This window comes from Diadema antillarum, unplaced genomic scaffold, assembly GCF_040938485.1.
Source record: "Diadema antillarum isolate AM-2024a unplaced genomic scaffold, OU_Dant_1.0 seq00000301_RagTag, whole genome shotgun sequence".
NCBI classification, from domain to species: Eukaryota; Metazoa; Echinodermata; class Echinoidea; order Diadematoida; family Diadematidae; genus Diadema; species Diadema antillarum.
In genome coordinates, this window is record NW_027271324.1 from 540,357 (window position 1) to 567,122 (window position 26,766).

The 26,766-nt window shown below is 36.0% G+C and overlaps 1 pseudogene; it reads left to right on the plus strand.

The window, feature by feature from the left end:
* Positions 1-267: 267 nt before the first annotated feature.
* On the plus strand, positions 268-26,603 carry LOC139730320 (uncharacterized; annotated as a pseudogene).
* Positions 26,604-26,766: the final 163 nt, after the last annotated feature.

A 26,766-nucleotide genomic window follows, 5' to 3' on the forward strand; every position in this document is an offset into this window, starting at 1 on the left:
ATGGGACACGTTTTTTCCTCCTCTGAATAGTGCCTGCGGGGTGAGACTAGTCATGATTGCACTACAGTAGTCATGAGTCAACTTTCGACCAATGCAATACCGTATACGCGCTTACCGTATGTACTGTCTATGGATGGTATAATACTATAGCAGCTCAGCGCCAGCGCAGCGCATAATATAGCGCCAGCGCAGATGTTGATATCTGATATTCGCGGCAAAGTAAAGGCTAACACGGTATGATTGTACCTGTCTTTTAATGTGTCAACAATGTGTTTAGACACCATTCCTGCTCAGTTAAGGGTAAGTTTTATTAGCAGTTTGGGTAGTTTTCGACTGATTTCATTTTGCACGGTGATTTTTTAAATAATTTTCCATAATGATAAGTAAATGCATTGTCATTGAGAGTAGTGCAGTAGAGATCCGCACAACACAATGGGCATGATGCCATGTCCATGACAATGGATGTATGACTATTAGTGGGGTGGCTTAGTGACAAATATACTGATAATCGTGACACGCCGGACAAAAGTGTCATTTTTTCCTCAGACATTGGTATATATATGAGGATCAAAATTAGGGGGTGCTCCAAGAAATCCGCTAACAGAAAAAATGAGAAAATGCCCTTAATTTGTACATAACAATAATGTCTGAATTCAAAGACTATACACAGGGCATTCGCCAGGTTTCTGTACAATGCAATGCAATGTACATGGTTGCTAGTCTTAAAATTCAGACCCATAATACGACATATTATGTGCATGTTTACAGTAATACACCATTTTTACTGGTTTTCCTATGGTAACAGGTGGTTAGTCTGTGTTGCAGACCTGAGGGAGGTGTGTTGGAATAGTCCAGTTTTCTTAAGCACCTTTTCATTGAATAATTTCATATAATTTCTGGTAAAGGATTTTTTTAGTACTGTCTACCTCCTGTAGAGAAATGGCAAAGAGTGACATGTGACTCTGGCTCAGATACTTTAAATCTTGGGCAATGACTGAGCCAGGTGTAGGACTATGTCACAGTTCATTTTTTCTCCCAGAACTACTAGTTTACCAGTAGAAGAGCTGCATATTCCATTGAGAACTTAAGGTTTTGGGTATTGCCCTACATATTTCCTAACAAATTTAACCCGTTTCCTCCAAGATTGTGTGAATTCCATAGGTTTAGCGCAGGGATTACCTGGTTCCCGTAAGCAATTTTTATAGTCCGCACCTCCCCTCTTTATATGTTTCTTATTTCTTATGGGGGTTATTCAAATGTTTAAAAAAGTTAAAAGTCTGCTTTCATAGATAAAGTTGAATTTAGACAATTTGAATATTTTTAAAGATATATTGATATTTGTAATTTCACTCATAAAGACTTAAAGCGGTTTGAATATTTTTGGTCTGATAGCTATGTATAGACATGTTATTAAAAAGTAAAAGCAATGTTTGATTGGTTCACATTATCCAAAGAGGGTGGGATGTAGTTGGCTGGTGAACAAAGTCTATGGGGAAGTTTAAAAAGTTGATAGAAATAAAACAAAATCGGCATAGAGCAGAATCTAAATCACAATATGATATGACAAAATTCCCGACCCCAAAGGCGGTTGATTCTATGATGCTTTATGTCAAAATACATTCCACCCAAAAATACATGTGATTGATAGGAGGAAAAAGTATAGCACATTAAAAACAATATAGTTCAACTAACCCCATTAGTCCAGAAGCATAATGAAATGATTGTTAAGTTTTATCGCCTTGTCAATTGAAGATGATGTTACATAATGACAATTATCAAAGTCAGGTAGATCTACTAGTATATCAAGAAACCAAAAAGAAGGGGTGGGGTGGGGAGAGAAGAATGAAGTAAGTTATTAGTATCTGTAGTTTTGGTTTTCAGTATATTCATTTTAATTTCCTTAATTTCCGTTAGGTCATCATGGATTGGAGCATTTGTGTACTAGTAATCTGCCAGGAACAAACACAAGAAAAACTTAAAGGTCCTATATATACACTTTTGGGAGAGTGACTTGAAAAAAATGTTCAGGATATCACATTTTATGCATAATATGTGTAGGTCTGGGGGCATTTCATGAAGCATTTTGTCCGACAAGTTGTCGGACAAATTTGCTCTCTGCCAATCAGATGCAAGGATTTCTGTAGTTTGTAACAGTTTGTCAGAAAAATATCTGACCAAACTGCTTCATGAAATGCCCCCCTGTTGTATCACAAGACATCCTACCATATACAGTTTTTGCAATCAAAGCAAACATATAAAGAGATATCAGTATTTTTCTCATTAAAGCATAAATGCGGACGGTTTAGTCTGGAAACATGTTATCATAGAAATATTGTTCACATTTTGTGTTATTAACAATACTTAACATTGATTATACAGATTCATTTTTTTTTTTACAGAGGTTCTTTCTATCCGTAACTCACACTTAAGAATAATTTTCAAGCACTAATTTTGGGTTTTTGCCTTTAATTATCCACAAAAAGGAGGACTCAATGCATAAAAGGTGTATGCTTTATTTTTGGAAAATGTTGAGGAGATCAGGAAAATAATATATATTGATGTAGATTTTGGACCTGAAGGAGCAGTTGAAGCATTTTTAAGAAACAATGCCTTGTGGCATCGTTCTTATCATCAAAAATTAATAATGACAAACTCAAATGAAAATTGGAGGGGGGAAGAAAAGATGAACATAATGACATGAGACAGCTTGGTAAAGATTAAACGCTAAAATAGACAATGCAGCCTCTTTTCTCAGTTCATACTTATCCAGAGTGTGTGCTTTCTTTCCAGTACCGGTATTATTATTTAGATAGGTTAGGGGAATCCCTTTGAATTGTGTGATACATCATTTTAAAGCTTACAGTCTGCTCTTTCAGAATCTGTCCTTAAAGGACAAGTCCACCTTCATGCGCACGTGGATTCAGTGAATACAACAATATTAGTAGGACACATCACAGAAAGCTTGGAAAAAATCGTACAATCCGTTCAAAAGTTATGATTTTTTAAGGTATCTGCACAGTCGCGGCTGGATGAAAAGACTACCACAGTGTATGATGTCACATGCGCACATTCTAAGGAAAATGAAATGAGAATTTCACAAAACCATACTTTTTGAATAAAGTTCACATAGTTTCTTTGACTTGCTAGTGACGTATGTCAAGGGTAATATTATTCCCCCTGCCTTCTGAAAGAGAAGTCGAGTATCCTTTTGTAAGCGAAAATAATTTATGTTGAATTTTCTTTATTCATTCTTTATATCGTTGTACACATGTGATATTACAAGGTATAGTAGTCTTCTCATCCAGCCTCGACTGCATGAGCAGAAACTTCAAAAATTCATAACTTTAGAACGGATTGTCCAATTTTCCTCAAACTCTCACTGATGTGTTCTACTATTGTTGCTGCATTCACTCAACCCACATGCTATAAAGGTGACAAATCTTTGTCTGGCGACTTTTTTGTTGATCAATAATACCAACCCTGATGGAAATCTCTTCAAATTCATAAGTTCTGAAGTCTCCTTTAAGTTTAACCAAAATCTATATATGTAGTTGCCATGGCAACATACCACTTAACACTAATGAAAAGTATTTCAAACCTCTATACATCCCGTTGACCAGTTGTACCTATTCAAATGGAATCTCTTCCAAACTGGAAAATAGCCTCCTGTAACTAACTTCAATTAAAAACCCTAGTTTTGGGTTGCCATGGCAACGCACAAATCAACAATTATATTTGACCCCTGGTTTATACTCTTGGTACCTTCTATACAACGTTCATATCAAATTTTGTGAAAATTGAATCTTCCTACCTGGAGAAATAAACAAAAACATGATTTTTAGAAAAAGTTCATTGACCTTTGACCTTTGACCTTTGGAAATTTCACCCCAAATTCAATCAAAATATTTTACTTGTTCTCAATATTCTTCCTGCCAAGTTTTATCCAGATTGGATATTCCTGACCTGAGAAATAGCCAAAAAACCTATTTCACAAATAAAGGTCATTGACCTTTGACCTCTAACCTCCTTCCCAGCATCAATTTTCTTGGAGCACCCTATTTTTTGAGAAGGTACATCATGAAGTACCTTTGGTGAAAAAATCATGCTTTTGTCCGCCGTGTCACGATAATTTCACTAAGCCACCCCACTATATATCAAAGTCTAGACTCTATGTTACATGAACGTGACAAGCAGTCCGCCGTATGCCAGTGAAGTGGCTTTTAAACCTAGTCTACCTAACTTTTTCTAAAGTTAATGGGTAAATGCTTAATAATTAGTAAAACTTTAAAATTATTAAAGTTAGGCCCTGGGTGTCTGATTTGACATGTGACTTGTAGAAGACCTAGCCTAGCACATAGGGCAAGGCTATAGTATGTGTGTACAAAAATGACTGAGTTGGGAGCAAAGTCTGAGCCCCTTCTGAGCGGCAGAGTTTTTGTCTGGATGTGAATTCAACGCAATGCTGTGGGGTGATCTTAAAGTTTAAACTTAATAAGATTTCACATGAATGAAGTTTGGTATGTTTTGGTAGGTAAAATGTATCTTTTAATACTTGTCTTTAATAGTAGGATAAGTAACATAGCCTTAACTGTGCTTTAGGTATATGAATAACAAGATCAATCAGTTTAAAACTTTAATTCTAACGTTTAATAGGTGACTATACTAAGCAACTTAGGTCTAGATCTAGAGTCTAGATCTATTTCTGAAGCTAAAAACACTCAATAGTGGTTATTGCACATCTTGTGTGGAGATTTGTAGGCCTATGACAAATTGACATGTCACTGCTTAAAAGGGAACCGAGATTTTTACCATAGGAATATATACAGACTGCACATCTTGTGTGGAGATTTGTAGGCCTATGACAAATTGACATGTCACTGCTTAAAAGGGACCCGAGATTTTTACCATAGGAATATATACAGAGCTCCTTCTAGTGGTCATTCATTGTTTACTCAAATCTGTCGTTAACAGTAACTTTCGGTGTGTTTGAGTTAATTTCCTGGTGTCTGGAGTGAGAATCCTCCAGTTTTTAAAAGATTGACAAACTTCTCCCTTAAAACCAAAACTAAGTTTGGGCTTTAAAGTTAAAGGGATGAAATGAAAGGAAAATAAGGGATTTTAGCTAGAGTAGAAATGATAGAAACAAAATCCATCCCTGAAATATTTTCAAATTTGAGTGAATTGAAGCATCCCTCTTCATTTTACTTGAACCCTATCTTTCTTTTTCGGGGGGGGGGGGGGGGGAGGGATTTTATTTATTCTTACACTAAAAAGTTTGAATATTCTCAAAGCAAATTCTGGAACATTAAAAAAGAAGTGATCGATGTGAATCAGTTTGCATGTTTATTTGTCAAGTTACAATTATTTGATTGCAAAAGCCCCTTTCTGAAAGTTTCTCCCATTGTTTGTTTGCACAGGCAATATTGCCAGTTGACCCGGTTGCGCCGCCGGTACATGTCTGTTCCTTCAGTGTCAATGACAATGCCTCAAACTTTTCAGCCACATTTTGCCTGAAGTCAAGAACACCTGACAGCTGGCAGCAGTGGCTGGTTACTTTCCAAGAAAAGACAAAAGTAACATGGAGGGTAAAGACAACCATGCCAGCACATGGAAGATCTGTAATTTTCAAGGTAGGACCACCCACCAATCATACTTATTTTCAATTTCTTCCATTCTTTAATTGAACAGAGAGGAACGGAGCAAAAGCAAGCCAACGTCAATCCAGTCTCCTTGATTTCAATTAATATGCAAAGCAATATTTGAGAAAAAAAAAAAAGGTGTTAGATCATATTGATAAAAACTGCCAAAAGTATGCACCAAATTTCATTTTATAATTACAAATATCAAAATGAAATAAGGCTCTCCCCCTAACATTTTATAAATTCATATTGATAACTAGTACATTGTATATTAATACGTATCCTCATTCATTTGATGCTATGAATGAACACCTCTGAATAAGAACGGAATGAATGCAATTGATGACAACAATAGAGTACAGATCAAATGAGAATGGGTGGCAGCATTTAAAGACCTACATGTAGCTAAAAGTGAAGGACTTAATAATAGCAAACCAGAACTAAGAAGAAATGAAGTACATGTCGTAAATTGAACTGTTTTGCACAAAATGCACAGGATGTTTGTGGTTCTAAATATTATTCATGCATAGTATGTCAAATAGTTATGACAAATATAAATAACTATTGTAAATCATTGTGTTTGTTATTGACAAAACCTAATGTAATTTTTACCATTGTAACAAACTTTCTATACCGGTACTTGTATTGTTGACAGTAAGTATCATTTTGTGCGACCCTGAATTATATTCCTGTGAAACATATGCAAAGTATATAACATGCTCTTTTTTATTCAGTCATTTTTAATTGAAATTGCATAAGATTCATTTCTTTTTTTTTTCTTATTTTGACTCTCAAGAAACAATACAGATGCCAACATGGACAGCAGAGGACAAAACAGTATACCAAGTTTCATCCTAAAAACACTGACTGTACATCTACCATGACAGTGACCATCAGAAAGACAGAGTTTTCCAGGAAAAGACAGAGTAGGTAGGTAAAACTCTAGCATTGCATAGTCATCACATATGGTCAAGATAGTAGAAACAATTTTCAATACATGACTCATTAATGTCATTCTGTTCTATCTAATGAGCCAGAGGCAGTCAGGTGTCTTGACTTTAAAGGATAAGTATAAGCCAGTCCCAAGTAAATTTTCAAACAAAGAGCAAGAACAGACAAGAACACTGAAAATTTGATGAAACTTGAATAAAAGATAAGGAAATGAAGAAAAAGTATATACATATATATATATATATATATATATATTGAAGTTGTTCACAAGGTACCCAAGGGCCCTAGGGGTAGGGTAGAATAGTCAAGTTATAAAATGTGTGTAGATGACAATTACTTGGTAGTGAATATAGAAGAAAAAAAATGACATATGCTTTTCTATACATAAACTAGACATTGAGAAGAGTGTAAGAGTTATTGTATTTTGTTGTGTTTTATCAAGGAAGCTGCAGGGGTTAATCACAATAAGCTAAGGCTTGAAATTCCATAAAAATGCAATGAAAATGGAAATGAGTGTTGCTGCCATGGCATCACAGTTGTTCACTGAATTTATACAAATGTTTACCCACAGATTTAAGATCCATGTATATGTTTGACGTATCACAAAATTCAAGAGAATTCTTAAGTGTCATTTTCATGTACAAAGTCAATGGAAAATTATGAGGCAAGGACATCAACTCAGTCATTTGCATATTCATAGGCACTGTTCAATATTTTTTGTTGTTGTTGTTGTGATAGAGACTTCAACAATTTATAACCTCTTTGTTTGTGTTTTCTTTTTTTTGGGGGGGGGGAGGGGTTGGAAGGGTCTGATTTCAATCAAATGTTCACAGTTCTTTTCAATTAAAATAATTTCTTGCTCAAACTTGCAAGTTCTCTAAGTTTGCCTTCTGGGTTATGTGACCAATATTTTACTTATTTACCTAATTTAAGCACTACATTTAGTGAATGCATGAGCATGTGCAGATCCAGAATTTTGTAAAAGAGGGGCCAGATCACCTGAATCCAAAATTCACAACACTTGCCAACCCTTGCTAGCCCTGGAAATAACTTGTCAAGTGTTGACAAGTGAATAGACTATTTGACCATAGCCTATTGTATTCACTGCACAAATGATTACTTTTTTTTTTTTTTGGTTCTGCATGCAGGAGCTCAGACACCCACATGCCGGAGTGGCCAACTGAAGTGAGTATCACTTGGACTCACAATCATGCGTCAAGCATCCCTGCCTCACTCAAGTACAGGGATGTTGGAGAGGAGGCAGTGAAGAAGCTGCAATAACTGTTTGAACAGGGGCATTCTCCTCAAACCGCCCTCACAATACTTCATAGTGATATGCAAGTCGATGACCCTGAGGGCTACATCACAAAGTCTGCGGATAGAGCTGTGTGCCCCGACCTCCAATTTTGTTATAGGTAAACAATTCTTATCATTGCCCTTATGATCACCAGTATCACAATCATCATCATGCATTGACCCTGAAAATGCCAGATTGTATCAATGTTTCAACAACGGAGTACCAAATTCACATACACATGCAGTCATGCATGCAATTATTGTAATGCCTATTGAATTGAGAGAACTGGATTTTATGCATGATTGATTCTATATTATTTAGTGTGTCCCTGTGTCACTTATGTTTTCTCATCAGCTTGTCTTCTTATTAGTGGACAAAGATTCAAGGAAGTAAATTCTGCTTCCAAATAAATCTGGCAACCAATTAAAAAGCAATTTAATAGCACATAAAAGCCCCAGAGGAGTTTGGTATTATTGAAGTTTTATCAATCTTTCGAAAATCGAAGCATTTTCACTCTAGATACCGGGAAATAAAATCAAACATTTCTAAAGTTAATGTTAATGAATTGTGAGAAGTGGATTTTATGCATGAGTAATTCTATTGTTTTAGTGTGTCCCAATGTCACTTATGTTTTCTCGTCAACTTCTTTTCTTATCAGTGGACAAAGATTCAAATCAGAGGACTTGTAGGAAATGAAATGAATAATACGATTGAATGCAATATAATTTCATGTGAAATGAACCAATACAAAACATTAATATAGTAAAATGACTTAAAATATTCATCCGGTTTGCCTGACATGACTCTAATTTTTACAAAGTTCCAGCACAGATCATTTACGATATGTATATCCACTGTTTTATGACTAGTTCTTTTTTCTTTCATTTTTCATTTCGTTTATTTTCCACATATATATATATATATAGCATGAACTTAATATTGCAATATAACAAATGAAAAGAAAAGTAGATGCAATTGCATTGTACAAAAGAATTATTACAAACAATATTAACGATGATGCATATTAAGTATAACAAGTTTAAGATGTGGAAGGAGCCTATTTAAAAGGAATGCTTGTCAATTATAGGCCCCTGTAAAGAAATAAAATTGTGTACTAAATACTGCATAATTCGCATAATAACATAATGGGTAATAAAGTAGCCAAGAACATAACAAAATGAAATAAATAAAGAAAACAAAAAGAAGCTAGCTCGGCATATAAACAGAAATAGGTAATAAATTATCATCTTTGTAATAATCAATTTTAAGATTCAGTTTTCATTTTTCAAGTTTGCCTCAAAGGATACACAGAAAATTATCATAAATATGTTGAATTAATAGTGTCGGAATCACATGTCTGTACTATATTTTTGAGTGAATAAAAATACCCTTGAAGTACAAAATACAATACGAAATACACACCTGCCAGGGTAGAAGAAACAAACAAGAGCAACTATATACCAATAAACCTTATGGCAATAACATTAAGAGGAGAAAAGAATCAATCAGTTCATGCTTGTTTTAAAAATTGAATGAACTGAATTAAATCACATCACTTTTAGGGTAAAGGTTTTTATGACACTTGTAGTGAAGTTGATAGGACTTCAGAAACTGTCTGGCACACAAGTTATATTGGAATGCTTAATGATGATCTTCCCATATTGGTTACATGTGAAATTTGGAATAATTAATGATATATGAGTTTGCACATTGTGATTATTTCTACACTGCAGACTGTACTACCATATCTTTAACAAAAATTATGGAGCAGGGGATGGACAAGGGATGATTGACGCCATTGAAGATAGAGTCATCACCCCATACAACACAGAGGTGGGAATGAAGTGTGCAGCCATGGCCAAAGAGGATGACCACATCATCATAGCCATTTGTACACCAATGATGAGGAGGGTGCATACGACAAGGCAGAGTGGAGAGATGGTGTTCATACATTCCACAGGTACTGCAGGCCTACTGAAATCTGTATAATGACATGCTTACAAATTAGAAGTAAATGGAAAAGGCACAGTATAAAATACTCGGAAGATATATAATGTTTTAGGAGGCACTCATATTCATGACTCTAGACACCTTGTAACAGAAGATGATTTTGTTCAAAGTTTTTTATTTTAATATCCTACATAAGTATAATAGAAGGATACATCTTATGATCGTGCTCTAATGTCACACTACTATCACATTGTGCAGCAAGCACCATTCGATTGTAATGGCATAGAAGTCTCTACGTGTTTTACGTGTTTACGTGTTTTATGGATGTTGAAAATTTCAATGGGCCATCAAATAGGACTTGGTAGGAAAGAGTCTGTATCATGTGATATGTAAACACAACACGGGTAGCGTTTTGGGCTTCATTGCCAGCTAGTGATTCCATGTACACTTGTATATATATAAATGTTCATCACTGTAAATTAGGCATTCACTGCAAATGCCACCTTTTTGGATATGGTTGATCAGCACATCACATACAAAAAAATCTTTATGTTAGAATAGAATCTTAATTACCAGTCAAAAGTGTGTCTTATTATGCTTGTGAAAAATTGATACCTCTTGCGAGATTGGATGCTTTCAATTATTACAATCACCATTTAATGATATAGCCCCAGTATAGTTTTGGTGTTATTGAAGAAGTTGATTTTTATCAATCATGTGAAAAGTGGAGCATTCTCACTTAAGACAACAGAAAATAAAATCAACACATTTAAAATTACTGTTAATGAAAAATATTAAGCATTTAATGAGCAACCACTAGAGGGAGCTCTGAACACATTCCTTAGGTAAAATCTTGGGGGCAGGCATCCCGATATATTACATTTTTTGGGTAAGCAATCCCCAAAGTAGATTGTTTTGGAGAAACAATTCACAGGGCTTTTAGAGCTCATAAAGCTCTATAAACAAAACCAGTTAAGCATAAATTTTATTATTTTTCATGGATTACCAAACCATACTTTGGAAACTACCTACAGGTGGTTTAATTATTACAAAACTCATTTTGCAGGTAATGTTGATCGACACGGTAGTCGAGTATTTCTACTCCTAACACACAACAGTGCCGGTGGTGTACCTCTGGGCGTTATGATTACATCATCTGAGCAGCAGAGTGTGATAGAGAAGGGTTTGCAGCTCCTCTCTGAGGTGATGCCGCCTGATTGCTTCAACAGCCGAGGAGCAGCTGGGCCAAACGTCTTCATGAGTGACGACAGCACAGCGGAGCGGACGGCACTTGGGAATGTCTACCCCTCCTCCACCCTGCTACTGTGCACATTTCGTGTGCTCCAGGCTTCATGGCGCTGGCTGTGGGACAGTAAACATGGAATTCCTAAATCTGCCAGACAACCCCTCTTCCAGAACATCAAGCGCATCATGTATGCATCAACCCCTGGAGAAGCTGCCACAGTATTCTCAAATGCTGCTGAAGACCCTCTCACATTAAGGTATGCCTGTTTGATACTGGCTCAATACTGTAAAACAATAATCCATGGAAAGATCAGAATAAACAGAGTAGTCAATATAGTTAAAGAAGAGCAAGCCGGATTTGTAATTTTAAAATTTTAAAAAGGCAGAAATGCTCGGATGATATTTGAATGAAACCAGATAGGGTGCATAACATGCCATCAATCATGCATGAAATGATGAATTGATTGGATTTAGGATTGTTTTGAGTAAACAGGTCAAATGTCACAGGTCTGTTTTCATATAATTTCAGCAAATTAATGTAGTGACAAAATGTGACCCTCTCGATTAGATTTCAAACAAATTCAGGTTAAATGTTTACTACGATGCAATAAAAAATGACTATAAAGACTGACGTCCATCATGTGTTAACTATAACCACGTCAGATTGATTAAATTCATGCATGAAGTGAAATTTGCAACCAAAGCTGTGCAAACGCAAACTGTTGCAAATCAAAGTACACGTGTACTTGAAATTGGCATGGCAGTGCCCATTTATCTTCAAAGGTCTTCTTACTCTTTATATTGTTTGCAGCTGTTACAATGCATGCATGTAATAATGATGAACGTTGACTAACTTGACGAAACTAGTTATGTATTGTTATGTGGAAACATGCGATTTACCAGTCACAAATTCTCCACTTTTCAGATGATCCAACTTTAACATACTTATGTGAATTAGCGCCACTTGCCTATTTCATTCTTATAGCTATAGCACATCTAGCTTGTGTGTTAAGCCGTACACTGCCTTCGTTATTCTGTACTACGTTCAGCTAGTGCATGCATCTGTACTGGTATGCCAGTATGAACTGCGTAACATACACACATATGTATTAATTGTAACCACACCCTGTTAGATCTAATGTGAACATGGAGACAGCTACTGCCTGCTAGGTCTCCTGCTAACTCCAACAAAATCTGTAATAGCCTTTACCTCAATCAGTATGTGGGATACTGATTAATTGTGAACCCATTGCTACCAACCACGCAGTGTGAAACACACCACATGCGCCTTGAAAATTAAGGAAAAGTGAATGAAATTCCAGTAATGGAACGTTGAGAAATATACAGACGCATACATCAGTTAATTTTTTGTAAGTTTTCTCCTTCAACTTCTAATTTCATTGTCTGTAGATTTCCTAAGTACCTTGACTACCTGAATGCACTGTATGAGAGGCGAGCCCTGTGGGGACTGTCATTCAGATCATCATTTCTTGTCCGTGGAAACAACACCAATAATTATGTCGAAGCTGCGATGAGGGTGCTGAAAGACAACATTCTCCACAGGACAAAAGCCTTCAACATCCCTCAGCTAGTGCACTTCATCTTGTCTCGCCTTGAACCACACTACCAGAGACGGCTTATTGCTGTTGCAAACCAAAGACCCATGACCTCTCCTCGAATGAGGCCTACGAGCTGCAAAAAGGAAGATATCTCGAAGGTATATCTTAAAGCTATTATACTTTGCCACCATAGCATATAGCAATAGCATTGATTCTTCACCTGCCCTTTGAGTGGTTCATTGATCCAAGTTTAATGATAAAATCTATTTTCAGTCAGCCGAACGAACATAATTGCTGATCCGGAAAACTTAATAAAAATTGAATGTATCTACAGTGTATATATTGAATGTATCTACTGTATACATATATATATATATATACATATAATAGATAGATATAGATATATAAACACAACAAAAAAGTAAGTCCCCCTATATTCAAAGTAACACAACTTTTTGAAAAGGGGGTTTCCAGCAATGCAATTTGGCAGTAATGTTCCTCAAATAATGGGCTCGCTTGTGTGTAAAAATCCATTGAGGTATGCATGAGTGAGCACACATCAAAGGGGCAAATGTCACTTTTCAAAAGTCACAAGTGTTCTGTTTTAGGTAGAAGATTTAGCAAAAAATTGGCAAATTCAGTTTCAAATGCATGTTTCAAGTGCTATTTTTGTTATGTTTTAAATGATCAGACATTATCCCATGGATCTGGATATTTTTAACGGTCATTAAAAAAAACATTTTTTTGAAGGAAATTTGCAATTTGCAGCGTTTTCACAAATATTGATCTTAGCCAGAAAAGGAGGGGTGGAACAAAGTGATTTACACCTTTAATTTATGCCCGTTCAACCGTAAAAACTGCTGGGATATGTGGATGGGGTCTAAAGATTGGCATTACATCAAAAATTCTCTTTGAATGTACACGAGAAACAAAATTCATGAAATTCTTTGTAGAAGAGCTTACAAAAAGACCCTTGTGACTTTTGAAAAGTGACATTTTTCCCTTTTATGAGTGTGCACTCAGACATGACATACTGCAGTATTGGAACATATTGATTTTCATACACAAGGTAGCTAGATACATGTTGAAAAATGTTCCTGCCAAATTTTGTTACTGGACACCCCTCCTTTAAAAAGTTATGCTCCTTTTTAAAAGGGGGGACTTACTTTCTTTGTTTATTTGTAAAGGGTGGCCCAATAAAAAAGGATCAGTGGATTTTCAGGACCTCGCCTTAACTTTCAGTTATTAATTTTTAACTCTGTAGAAAGAACCTCTGTTTTCAGAGTAAAATAACACATAATCATCCTTTTCGGTTGAGAACATTTGATGTTATGAGTGATTTGATTTGGACTGTCATTTTCGAGAACTGCCTAATTCAGAGGTTCGGGGCATGATTAATGAATCAATATTAATAATTGATTTTTAGGGCAATGCTGATCGTATTGTGTATATTTTTCATTTTGCGGATAGAACAACGTCTTGTCACTATAATAACACTAAATTCTCCAAATTTGGTTGGAGTGATTTCCTAAGAAATTTCATTTTTGGGGTTTGCACTCATTACTCATTATCATCCCTGTTAATTGACCAATTCGGGTTCGTTGAGGGCCCACAGCGCCACTGGGAGCAGCCATTACCTCATTTTGCGGTGTCCCAGCCGACCCCCCCCCCCTCCTCTCCCCCACCCCACGGGCAACATGTTTATCGCGCACTTGTAACAAAGGTTCGCGCAATAAGCAAGCATTCGCGCACTCAGTACGAGATGCTTATTGGCTAAAGCAACCATGCATCAGTTTTTCATTCCGTGCGCGGAAGGCGGTGGGGGAGGCGTGGGGGAAAGGGGGGGGGGGGGGTCGGCTGAGACACCGCGTAATGAAAATAATAATAGTAATAGTGAGACTCGTATAAAGCCCACATTTCTACCTAAAAAAAGATACTCAAGGCGCTATAAAACAGAGTACAAAGTAATGGCGCTGCCTATGCCAAAAATACACATAGCGCGTCACAGAATCGGTCAATAGGAACTAAAAATCGGTCAAATCTCGAAAGTGACAATTCAAAATTAACAACTCACAAAAATAAACTCCAAAACCAAATTTGATGATCTTTGTGTTTGGGATATGTTGTAAAGTTTTTGAAATACAGTCAACCTTGCACGCCTAAATTCAATCTGTTGGGAGTTTGGACTAAAGAATTATAGCTTCGACTTATAATCTTCAACATATATTAATGAGGAGTAAACAGTTAAAAATAAAAGAATATGAAATGAAGAGGACTTGATAAGACCTTCGTGATTATTCGACTTGTGCGAGTTTGAATTAGGCACGGTTTACTGTATGATCGATATTCATTTGAAATGGGGCAGTTGCTCAAGTTGCATATGTGACAGTGCACCTCAAAACGAACATAAAGTCGCACACACTGATTTCGCGTGAGGACTGAAAATAAGTGAAATGGGTCAACCTAGCCGAACTTGACTTTTTCATATTTTCTGAAAGAGCGGGTCTTCTTTTACATTATGCTAAAATTTGGTATCATAAAACGGGCAGGAAAGTGTGTTTTTTTAGCAGTTTATCTCGAACATTTTTGGTAGAATAGTGTGATTAGGTGTGTCTTTAGAATCCCTTTTTCATTTCTGAAAAACCTTGTCCCTACTCTTCACTTTCAACTCTAATAACTTTTGAAAGGATAGTGCTACTGCTTTGAAAGTTGGCATTGATTATGAACAGAATGTGTTAATGAGGCATGCTTAATTTCAGTTTAATCTGATAATCCCTTCATTCATTGCAACTGATTGACAAATTGCCCTACATCGACGTAAATAATTGATCAGTGTTTTAGTAGTAGCCGTGATAAAAAATCATGGGCGTACATACTCGAGCAGGATTCGAACCCACGACCTCCTGATCACCGGACAGGCGTCATCTCCACTAGACCACCGAGCTTTCGCCCGACAGCAAGTGTTGGTTCTAATCCTTATAGCATGCAGCGGGTACTGCTTTTGTTATTCAAATTTATGAAGTTCTTCCGTCGTGATGTTTTCATTGCAACTGATTGACAAATTGCCCTACATCGACGTAGGGCAATTTGTCAATCAGTTGCAATGAAAACATCACGACGGAAGAACTTCATAAATTTGAATAACAAAAGCAGTACCCGCTGCATGCTATAAGGATTAGAACCAACACTTGCTGTCGGGCGAAAGCTCGGTGGTCTAGTGGAGATGACGCCTGTCCGGTGATCAGGAGGTCGTGGGTTCGAATCCTGCTCGAGTATGTACGCCCATGATTTTTTATCATGGCTACTACTAAAACACTGATCAATTCAGTGCTTATTTACGTCGATGTAGGGCAATTTGTCAATCAGTTGCAATGAAAACATCACGACGGAAGAACTTCATAAATTTGAATAATCCCTTCATTGTTGTTACTCTGGTGGTTTACTTCCTGTTTTTTGTCCCATTCATCGCACAGCCAGCACGGTTTGGTAAAGATTAAGCGCTTGAATAGACATTGTACTTCAGAGCCTCCTTTCTCAGTTCACACTTTTCCTGAGTTTGTGCTTTCTTTCCAATATTTAGATAGGTTAGGAGAGTCCATTTGATTTGAGTTACACATCATTTTAAAGTTTAAGTCTGCTCTTTCAGAATATGGTCTTAACTAAAAATTCATGTCTGGCGACTTTTTGTTTGTTTTGAGGTGCAGAGTCACATATTATGATACATGGATCAGGTGTACCCTGTTTAAGTCAGACTAGTTTTAATACATGTAGTTATATTAAATTCAAAACCAGCGAGCAAGGAGCCATGGTGTAACTTGATGCATTGTCCTTGAATTCTATCAGTATTTATTTTCATGAAACTTGACTTTTTAGCTCCAAGGTTGTTGTGAGAGGTGTCAATCTTTTCATTATGCCTCCGCCACGAAGTGGTGCCGGAGGCATTATGTTTTCGGGTTGTCCGTCCGTCCTTCCGTCCGTCCGTCCGTCCGTCCGTCCGTCCGTCCGTCTTTCCGTCCGTCCGTAATGAATTTTGTGGACAAGGTAACTATCAAAAGCTGTTGAGGTATCTTAATGAAACTTGGCATGTATGTGTATTAGGGGGTGAAGTTGTGCCTATCAACTTTTGGGTGCACATGCTCAAGGTCAAAGGTCAAAAGGTCAAGGTCAAATACATAAAATTTCACTATTTCCACCATATCTATGCAATGCCTGAAGATATTTTCTTGAAACTTAGTGTATACATGTATTACCCAATTTAGATTCTCTGGTGAAAGTTTGGGTCATGAGGTCAAAGGTCAAAGGTCAAAAGGTCGAGTAAAAGTATTAAAACTTCTTTTTTTTTCTCTGTAAATTGGAAAATTGTTCAAGGTATCTTCATGGAACATAGTATATACATGTACTGACTGGCAGTGATTATCTAGAGAATGTAGGGTTCATGGGGTCAAAGGTCAGGGGTCAAAGGTCAAGTGCAACACTTCAAAATTTTACTTTTTCCCTCATGTTCATGCAATGCCAGCAGGATTAGTATTCTTTTTTTTACACTTGGTGTATGCATGTGTAACCTAATAGAATGCTCTGGAGAGTTTTTTTTCTTTTTCTTTTTTTTATTGCCTCAAAGGTCAAAAGGTCAAAGATCAAGTGAAAGTGCTGAACTAACTTTTTCCTCCGTATCTCGGAAGTGGCTCAATTTATCGTGAAACTTACTGCATATCTATGCATGTTCTTCCTGAAAGTGATTATCTTATGAATTTTAGGGTCAAAGGCCAGATGAACATGGTAACAAATACTATTCAGTACAGAAATTGCACTTTTTCTCCATACCGGTACCATGAAAATTACTCATTGCATTAAATGTATGAACGGGTCAAAGTCAAGTTAAAGTCCTTAAATCCCCAAATACATGCTCTCCTATTCATCCAATTAAACCAAGGTCAAGGAAGGTGAACATGCAACACATTTGTGACAAACTTGTCATTTCAATATTTTGCCAGTTTTGTGAAAATGTAATCACACATTGTCCACATGAACTATCTAGACCTATTAGGAGAATCATGCATTATGGCGGAGGCATACCAGTCGCCACAGCGACATTTCTAGTTATTTCAGCTTGATTAGTTGGTAAACTCACTTCAGAGTACGTAGATAATGGACACAATCTAAAGTAGTTGCGTGATTGTACTTTCAAGTACCAATTCCATGTTACAATGATTGTATACATTTTTTAATCTCACTGCAGACTGGAGAAATGACATATGAAGTGAGAAGTAGTGATGGCTCCAGTACCTACCTTGTGGATATGAGTCTTGGTGTGTGCTCCTGCAATGCTGGCCTATCTGGAGATGCGTGTAAACACCAAGCTGCCATTCACTTCCATCTCAAGGTTGCAAGCGATAACTTCCTACCCAGTACACCGGAGGAGCGAGCCACCATGCTGAACATAGCAACTGGAAGTGAGTATTTCTTTATGTTTAAGTCATAGTGCTCTTGAAATGTAACCACTCTCCCCATGTTGTAACTCATTCAAGACGATTAGATTTAGCTACATGTTCTACGTGTATTTTCCATACAACAACCCAAGATACATCAGGAATAGTGATCATCAGGTTCAGTACATTTTGGGTTTTTTTTTAGCTCACCTGAGTCAAGGCTCTAAAAAGCTATTGCCATCCATTTTTGCCTGTCATCGGTAATGTGTTGTTTGTTGTTTGTCTTCCATCGTCCATAAACTTGTACATATTCATCTTCTTTTCCAGAGTGTGTGGTCAGAAGATAGCAAAACTTTTTCATACTGCTGTAACAAGTGAACTCCATTCCCATCATTATTTTCCCATTTTCTCATCATTACATCATTATTCTATTATTGGGTTCTACATATCGTGGACTCATTTAAAAAAAAAAAGAACTATTTATTTTTTATACTTCACACTATAACTTTTACCAAAGGAAATCTGTAAATTTATAACTCTTGCATGTTGTAATAAGTTTTTCCTTTTTATATCCAAGTGATGTTTTCTTTGGTACTCAACGTATAACATTCTTGAAGTAATCACAGCTGAGAGATACATGACAAAGAATAAATTTTGTTCAGCTTCTTAATTATACATGCACATTTTTCTCTTATGGTATGTTGTCTGTGTGGGTTTATAATGGAAAGGAATGTTAAAAACTGACATAACCTTAAGGTTGCTAACAAGATGCCGAGTGGTAAGTGCATATACACAATCTAAAATTATTGAAATCTAGGCCTATGCCGTATCGACAAAAACACAAGAACAGCATGAAACATGAAAAATGACAATGCCATGGCGAAGCATTTAGTGGAAAAAAGAAACTAAAGCTCAATAATAACGCTGAGTGAATCCCATTTCCGGTTATGTACATTAATCTTTCCTTGTCTCTTTGCAATATAACACTCTTCACGATATGATTTTGTTAACATAGCCTTAAAAAAGGACAAACAGAGAATAGTGTTGTTACATCTGCTTGCATAAATACATCTTTTTCCTATAAGTAAAATATGGTTTACCAATATTTTTTTTATATCATTCTCTATAATTCCAGTTAATACCGTCTTCACATTAAGGAATGACAAATCTATAATCGAGAGAAAAGATGTTATATCCCTCCAAAGTGTTTGTGACACCTTGCAGTTCCACATAATGTGTTCAATCGTTTCATTCTCAATGCATCAAAATGAACATAAAGGGGAATACACTAACTTCATTTTAAACAGCTTATAATTTAATGGTAATATGTTATTAAAGGACAAGTTCACCTTCGTAAACATAAGGATTGAGAGAATGTAGCAATATTAGTAGAACACATCAGTGAAAGTTTGAGGAAAATTGGACAATCGATGCAAAAGTTATGAATTTTTAAAATTTTTGTGTTGGAACCGCTGGATGAGGAGACTACTACAGCTTGTGAGTCATATGCGTACAACAGTATAAAGAAAATGTAAAGAAAATTCAACATATTTTCACTTTTTTCGCATAATAAAAGAGCACGTGACTTGACTCTTTCTAAAGGCAGGGGGAATAATATTACCCATAACATTTGTCGGTAACGAGTCGAGGGAATGTGTACTTTTTGCAAAAAATGAAATTTTGTGAAATTCTCTTTACATTTTCCTTATATTGTTGTACGCATGTGACATCTAAGTTATTCACACACTGCAGCAGTCTTCTCATCCAGCGGTTACTGAACAAAAACTTCAAAACTTCATAACTTTTGAACGGATTGTCCAATTTTCCTCAAACTTTCAATGATGTGTTCTAATAATATTGCTACATTCTCTCAATCCTTATGTTTATGAAGGTGAACTTGTCCTTTAAGTATCTTAAACTGACATTCTCTACTTCTTGCATCTATTGACGCTTGCACTATGAGTTTACGTGCTTTATATATATCCTGCTCTGTCATATCAAAATTAGACTGCATTGTAAGAGCACTAACAGACGTTTCATATTTAAATTCTACTAATACATCATAACAATGTCTGCTCTTTAATCGGGCACTCTGACGTAAGCGTTCCGGAAGGACGACAATGTCTTTGAGGACTTGTTGAAATTCTGTGCTAACTGATAGAACCTGAAATTCTGTATTCTTTTTAACAGCTGACCAAATACCTTGTAACCTCAGATAATCATTACTATCAATACCAAATTCTACTTGTAAAATACGAAAATCTTTAAGATGTCCTTCAGGGGATATAATTTGGTGAAGCAGACATATACCCTTGCACAACATTCTTTTGTAAAAAAATCATCTTTTTGTCAATATTGATATCGGCATTGTTCCAAATTATCTGTGATATGAAAGCTTGATTTTCCATTGGTATGGATATCGACAGCCATTTCTGCAAAAGAGAGGAGTAAAATCTGGGTATATTCGGAGAGAAATTGCTCATTTCATAATTGCTATTGAAAATAAAAATTCCGCCATATTCATCTAATTAATTTATCCAATTACTTGAAACCATACTTGTGGATTTTTCAGGTTTCATCCTATTTATCCAGGTCAACTGTTGTGCATCGATAAAAGAATGTACATCTAACATCTTCAGACCGCCCTTGATCAATTCTTGTATCATCACACAACGTTTGATTCGATCTGGGCCATTCCACAAAATGTCATAAAACATTCTTTCAATCTCCTTTACTATTTTCTTAGGAATGATAATGGAGGCCAAAAAGTGAATAAATTTTGAAATTCCGAAAGTTTTAAGAATAAGTATTTTTCCAAACAGTGTAAGTTTCCTAATTTTCCATAAATTCAACAATTTTCTCAATCCAGACATCAATTCGGCCATTTTATCATTTTGAAATCGCTCTGCGTTATAACCAACATAAGTTCCCAAGATTTTAATCGTGTCAACAACACGAACTTCATATTTTAACACATTTTTAATCTCTTCTTTTTCGATCGATATTGATTGCTTTTAAAACGATCAAAATCTCTGTCTTTTCTTGGTTACATTTCAAACTGGAGCATTTACAGAATTGATCAAGAATTTTGAATAAACTCTTGACAGAGGAGGCATCGCAACAAAACGAACAGAAATCATCGGCGTAAAGTGACAACTTGAACTCTTTGTCGTTAATTGTGATGCCGGCTAGATCCTGTGAAGAGCGCAAACGAATTGCTAGTGTCTCTAATACAATGATAAACAGATAAGGGGACAAGGGATCACCTTGTCTGACACCACGTGTTATCTGGAAATAGCCAGTTGATGTTCCATTGTTAAGTACACATCCTTCGATATTTGAATATAAAGTTTTTGTCCATCTAATAAAAGACGGACCAAATCCAAAAGCTTCTAATGCATGGTACATAAACTCATGATCGATAGAATCGAATGCCTTGTGAAAGTCAATCGATACAATAAAACTATCTATTTCCTCAGTACGCAAAAAAATGAAACATATCATGCACATTACATATGGCCTCGCAGATTTCCCTTCCTTTGATGAATGCGTGCTGATCTGGGTGTATTATTTCATCTAGCACTCGTTTAACTCTCGTAGCCAGTGCCTTAGAACATATTTTTGCGTCTACATTTAGAAGTGAAATTGGATGGTAATTTTGTAAATCTCTTCTATCTTTCTTCGCTTTGAGTATCAGCGTAATAACGCTTTGCTTCTGACTAATCGACAGTTCCATATTCTCATAAGAGTAATTTAAAGAAGTTAAAAAAGGTTCTGAAATGATATCTCAAAACTGAAGATAAAATTCCTTTGTGAGACCATCATTACCTGGAGACTTTCCAGAGGGCATTAAATACAAAGCTTTGTAACACTCTTCTCGAGTAAGTTTACCTTCACAGGACAACATAGATTGCTTAGATAAACAAATACCATGAGTGTTTAAAAACTCATGAGCATTTTTATCATTCGTTTGTACTGTCTGTTTTGAATATAAACATTCATAAAAAGATTTAATTTGTGAAAGTATCTCTGTCTCACTCTCTATACACTTATTACCAACCTTTAATCTTTTAATAATGGACCTATTCTTACGTTGCTTCTCCAATGATAAAAAATATTTATTACTCTTTTCTCCATATTCTATCCAATTTGCTTTAGACTGTATAATCAAACCTTCAGTAATCTTAGTATAATATTCTTCTAATAATTGTTTGGCCTGTTCATATTCTTCCATCTTTTTTCTGTCTATTTGCTCGCCCATCTGTTCTATGTCTTGTATTTTCTTTTCTAATCTATTACGTTTCTTTCTATCTAATTGAGCTTTCTCCTTGCTGTACTTTTGTGCAAATTGTCTTACCTTAAATTTCAAATATTCCCACAATGAATTGGGATTGAACATATTGGCTTCTATCCTCCACTCTTGAAAATTAACTTTCAGCTCGCGACAGAATGCACTGTCTGTACAAAGAGACGAATTGAACTTCCAGTAACCTTTACCGGATCTTTGTTCTTTGATTTCTAATTGAAAAAAGATTGCAGAGTGATCCGTGGAGACGGATGGTACTATGTCAACTTTAGACACCATATCCTGGTGCTCAAATGGGATGAACCAATAATCAAGTCTGCTCTGGCTAGTGAAATCTCGTTTTCTCCAAGTGTACTGTTTAGCCTTTGGGTTGTAAAATCGCCATATATCACATAACTCAAACTGATTTAAAAAAGAAATCAATTCTTGTCTACTATTTCCTCCAACCGATCGGTAATGAACTTCTTTACCCATTTGATCGAGACTTGCATTCAACGACACATTGAAATCACCGCCAGTGCGGATCAGAATTGAGTCATTTATATATTCCATATTACTCAAGGTATTACTAATCTCAGCCCAAAATTGTTTTTGTTCTTTAACAATATTTGGTGCATATATATTGACAAAGGTGAAAATTTGATCATACATTTTGATACACAGTACAATATATCTCCCTTGTGAATCGTAGATCGTTTGTATCGACTCAAAATCCAACCCATCTGTAATGAAGGAATACCCCTCTGGCTAGGTTACTTCCATGACAAAAGTAAAGTGTACCTTTCATATGGCATTTCCAAAATAACTCCACTTCTTTGGTACTATGCGTCTCTTGTAAAAATACGACATCAAGATTTCTATCCTGTAAATATTTAAACACCTTCTTGCATTTAAAGTATTCTCTGAGGCCGCATACATTAAGCGATAGAAACGATAGATTTATATTTGTTTTTTTCCAAATTCATAGCAACGACAAAATATCTAAATTACAGAGAATATCCTTTGCCGTTTTAATATGACATACAAATTGAATTTCATTCGGTTTCATAACCACTCCTACTACGTATCTGCTGATGTAGAACAATATGTACCTTTCTGTTGTAATAAGTATATATCGCTGATTCTGCATATTCTACATGTCTTGCCTTAGCAATAAACATAATTACAGATTCAAAAGATGTAGTTCATGAAAAAAATCAATTCTTTATTTTTTTATTTCCAAAATGTTTGCAAAGATTCTTTTGTGATCATGTGATGCAATGCTTGAGACAACCAATAACAAATATACAAAACAAAAAGAAAACAGTAATCACAATAAACATCACTGAAATTTAACACCCGCATGACTTTAATTACAGTTTTCTGCATATGTGGACAAACAAAAAATTACTTGCAAATAACTGCATGTGAAGAGTTTGTTTGCAAAAACCGATAAGTCCATTTTTGAACATTTTGAAGTACGGTCTCTGTCATAAAGTACAAAATAATACCTTTTAAATGATATATTGGTCACTACATATAAAGGTACATTTTTGAAGTTGTGGTCAAAAGAAGCAACAATTTTCTTATTGTTCTTTTTACTTTTCTTGACCTTTAATCGCAAATATCTCCATTTGACAAATATGGACTTATCGGTTTTTGCAAACAAACTCTTCATGTATACTCCTGTGAAAATATGAGACAAGCTTCAAATTATTCCTTGGCAGAACTTTCAAGATAACATTTCTGTGATACCTCATTTCCATTACATCATCACTGTGCGTTCTCCAGTAAATGTGATAAGGCAAATCTGCACACATGGGTATGTCTGCTAGTGAAATATAACAAGAACCATTTATTTGTATCTTTAAAGTCAATGCTACTGCCTTCCCAGCTGATTGGCTTGCACCACTCCAAGGCCAACAGGACAGTCCAGATGATGGTACGGCCTCTGATGTGAACATTGGAGAAAGACAAGAGATAGACCCCTTCCTTGAGGAAACCACTGACCAGCCCACAGAATGCTGGGATGAACTGCTCGAAGAACCAATCTCCACACATGGTTATTTGTTTGGTTTTTTTTTTTGCTATCAATTAAATAGTAAATTGTCAAATATTTAAAGATAATAAGCTAATGTCCAAGGTAAGAATTAATGACAGAGCTTTAATAACTGGTAATGTGATGTAAAGGGAGACATGTAAGAAATGAGGTGGGGAGTTATTGCGATTGCAATTTGTCCGTCCTTTGTCCGTCGTCTGTCGTGCGTCGTGCGCAAACTTTTACCATTTTCATCTTCTTCTCTAAAAAAGATGAAAATTGCAAAGGCTTGTTTGATTTGTGTTACAGGTATTTATTAGTACTAGTATTATTTTGTATATTTTTATTACCTCCACCAAGGGAGGAGGTTATGTTTTCGTTACCGTTGGTTTGTTCGTTCGTTTGTTTGTTCGTTTGTCTGTGCGCAAAATAACTCAAAAAGTAGATAACGGATTGGGATGAAACTTGCAGGAAAGGTTGAGAATGACAGAAGTAACAAACGATTAACTTTTGGTAGTGATCCGAGAATTTGGGGGGAATTTATGAAGGATTTTTGATATTTCAGCAGGTAGGGTCGATGAACTTGGGAGTTCAGGCTGCGCGTATTTGAGGTTTGCATGCGCGCACTAAAGTGAGTGCTCTAGTTTCTGCTAGGGTGAGGCGCGCTGTGCAGCTGAGGGTTTATGACGTAACAATAGCTTCTATATTTGGAAATCGGGAGACTTTCAGCACACTATTATAAACACTTTCAGCGTGCTATAGTATAAGTACGTATGGGTGGAAGTCACTGATATAAATATATATATATATATATATATATGCATAATGGAAGAACAAGATCAATGATGGAAATGAGCTGCATGCTTGGCGGAGGTCTGTGCTCTCAGAGTGCTTCTCTAGTTACTATTATTATTATCATTTTATTATGATTATTTCATTATTGTTATACATACAGTTCAGAGTTCATATCTAGATTTGCAATATGGGCTGAAGGGGAATATGTTTGTTATTGTTATGGGTATATTTCTGGGAAACTGACTGGGACTGAATGGAAGCATCTCATTTAAGTATTCATTTATTCCTGTATTTCTTCTTAATTTATTTTATTTTTCTTGGAGGAAGAGGAAGTTATATGATATATTCAATCATTTATTCTATACACACTAACTACCTCTCGATAAATGACCCTAGACAATACTCTTACTCTCCCTCTCATATAAGCAACATATTGGTCCACTTCCAGACAAATCACCTCTAAAAATTATACCCCTATATTAATATTGCTGAAGAACATCTTTTGAAAAATCAATTAGGTGCATTTGTTCCTTTAGATCTTATCTTTACTTCTGAAATTTCCAGCTGGAAAATAATGAGTATCTAGAAAACAATTGTACATAAAATCGCTAAACTGTTCATGTATAAATATTGTTTTATAAAGAACCAGTAATTTTTCTCCTTTCCATAGCTTGCAGATTATTTTTGCTTGTTCTCTCAAATTCATTTCATATCTTCATAAGGCACAAACTGGATGATGATAAACACGGGATAATTTCGGGGGGTTTATTAAAAGGTGGTGATTGTGATCATGGCATCACGGATGGACATTTTCAAAAAAAAAATGAAAATGAATTATTATGAAAGTAAGTGATGACATAAAACTAGTTATTTTTTGATTTCTTGTGTTTCTCCAAAAAATCCGTTTATCATATCTTTATTTTTTTTTTAACCCCCAGATGCTGACACGTCGCAAGAATGTGCAAATCTGGCCATGATGTTTGATACGCTAAAGAGCAAGCTGCAACATGACCCAGAAACCTTCAAAGAGCCAGTGAATGCAATGTTTCGTACATTCCAACAGATGACAGATAGCAACATCATATCAGCTATGTTCATGTTTGGAAAATATGGTGCAACTAACTTGGCTCCACGCAAGTTCATTGGTGCACCACTTAAGTCACATGGCCCAAGTATTGGTGTACAACCAACTGCAGTAGCGCGGCGAAAAGCTGCAATGGGGGGGAGGAGACATCTGACATCTGGCCGCCCTACTAAACGTGCAGCTGTGGCAGAGCATGGCTACTCAAGGACAAGGACGGAGCGTGTTCTTGGAGTTCATGCAACCAAGAGATCCCGAGTTGCTGCTCCTCACTCTTTGAGTCATGCTACAAGCATGAATGTGGCTTATAATAGGAAAAACTCATAGTGCACAATAAGTGTTTGAAATGCAATATAATTCAAGTGGGGCTCATGAGGAACTCAAAACCAGGATATGCCATTCCATGGATGGGAAAATTTACAAAATCAAAAGCTTCTAACCAAATTTAATGATCTAGGTGTCATCATCTCTATGATGGAAACGATGTAGATGTTCCATCC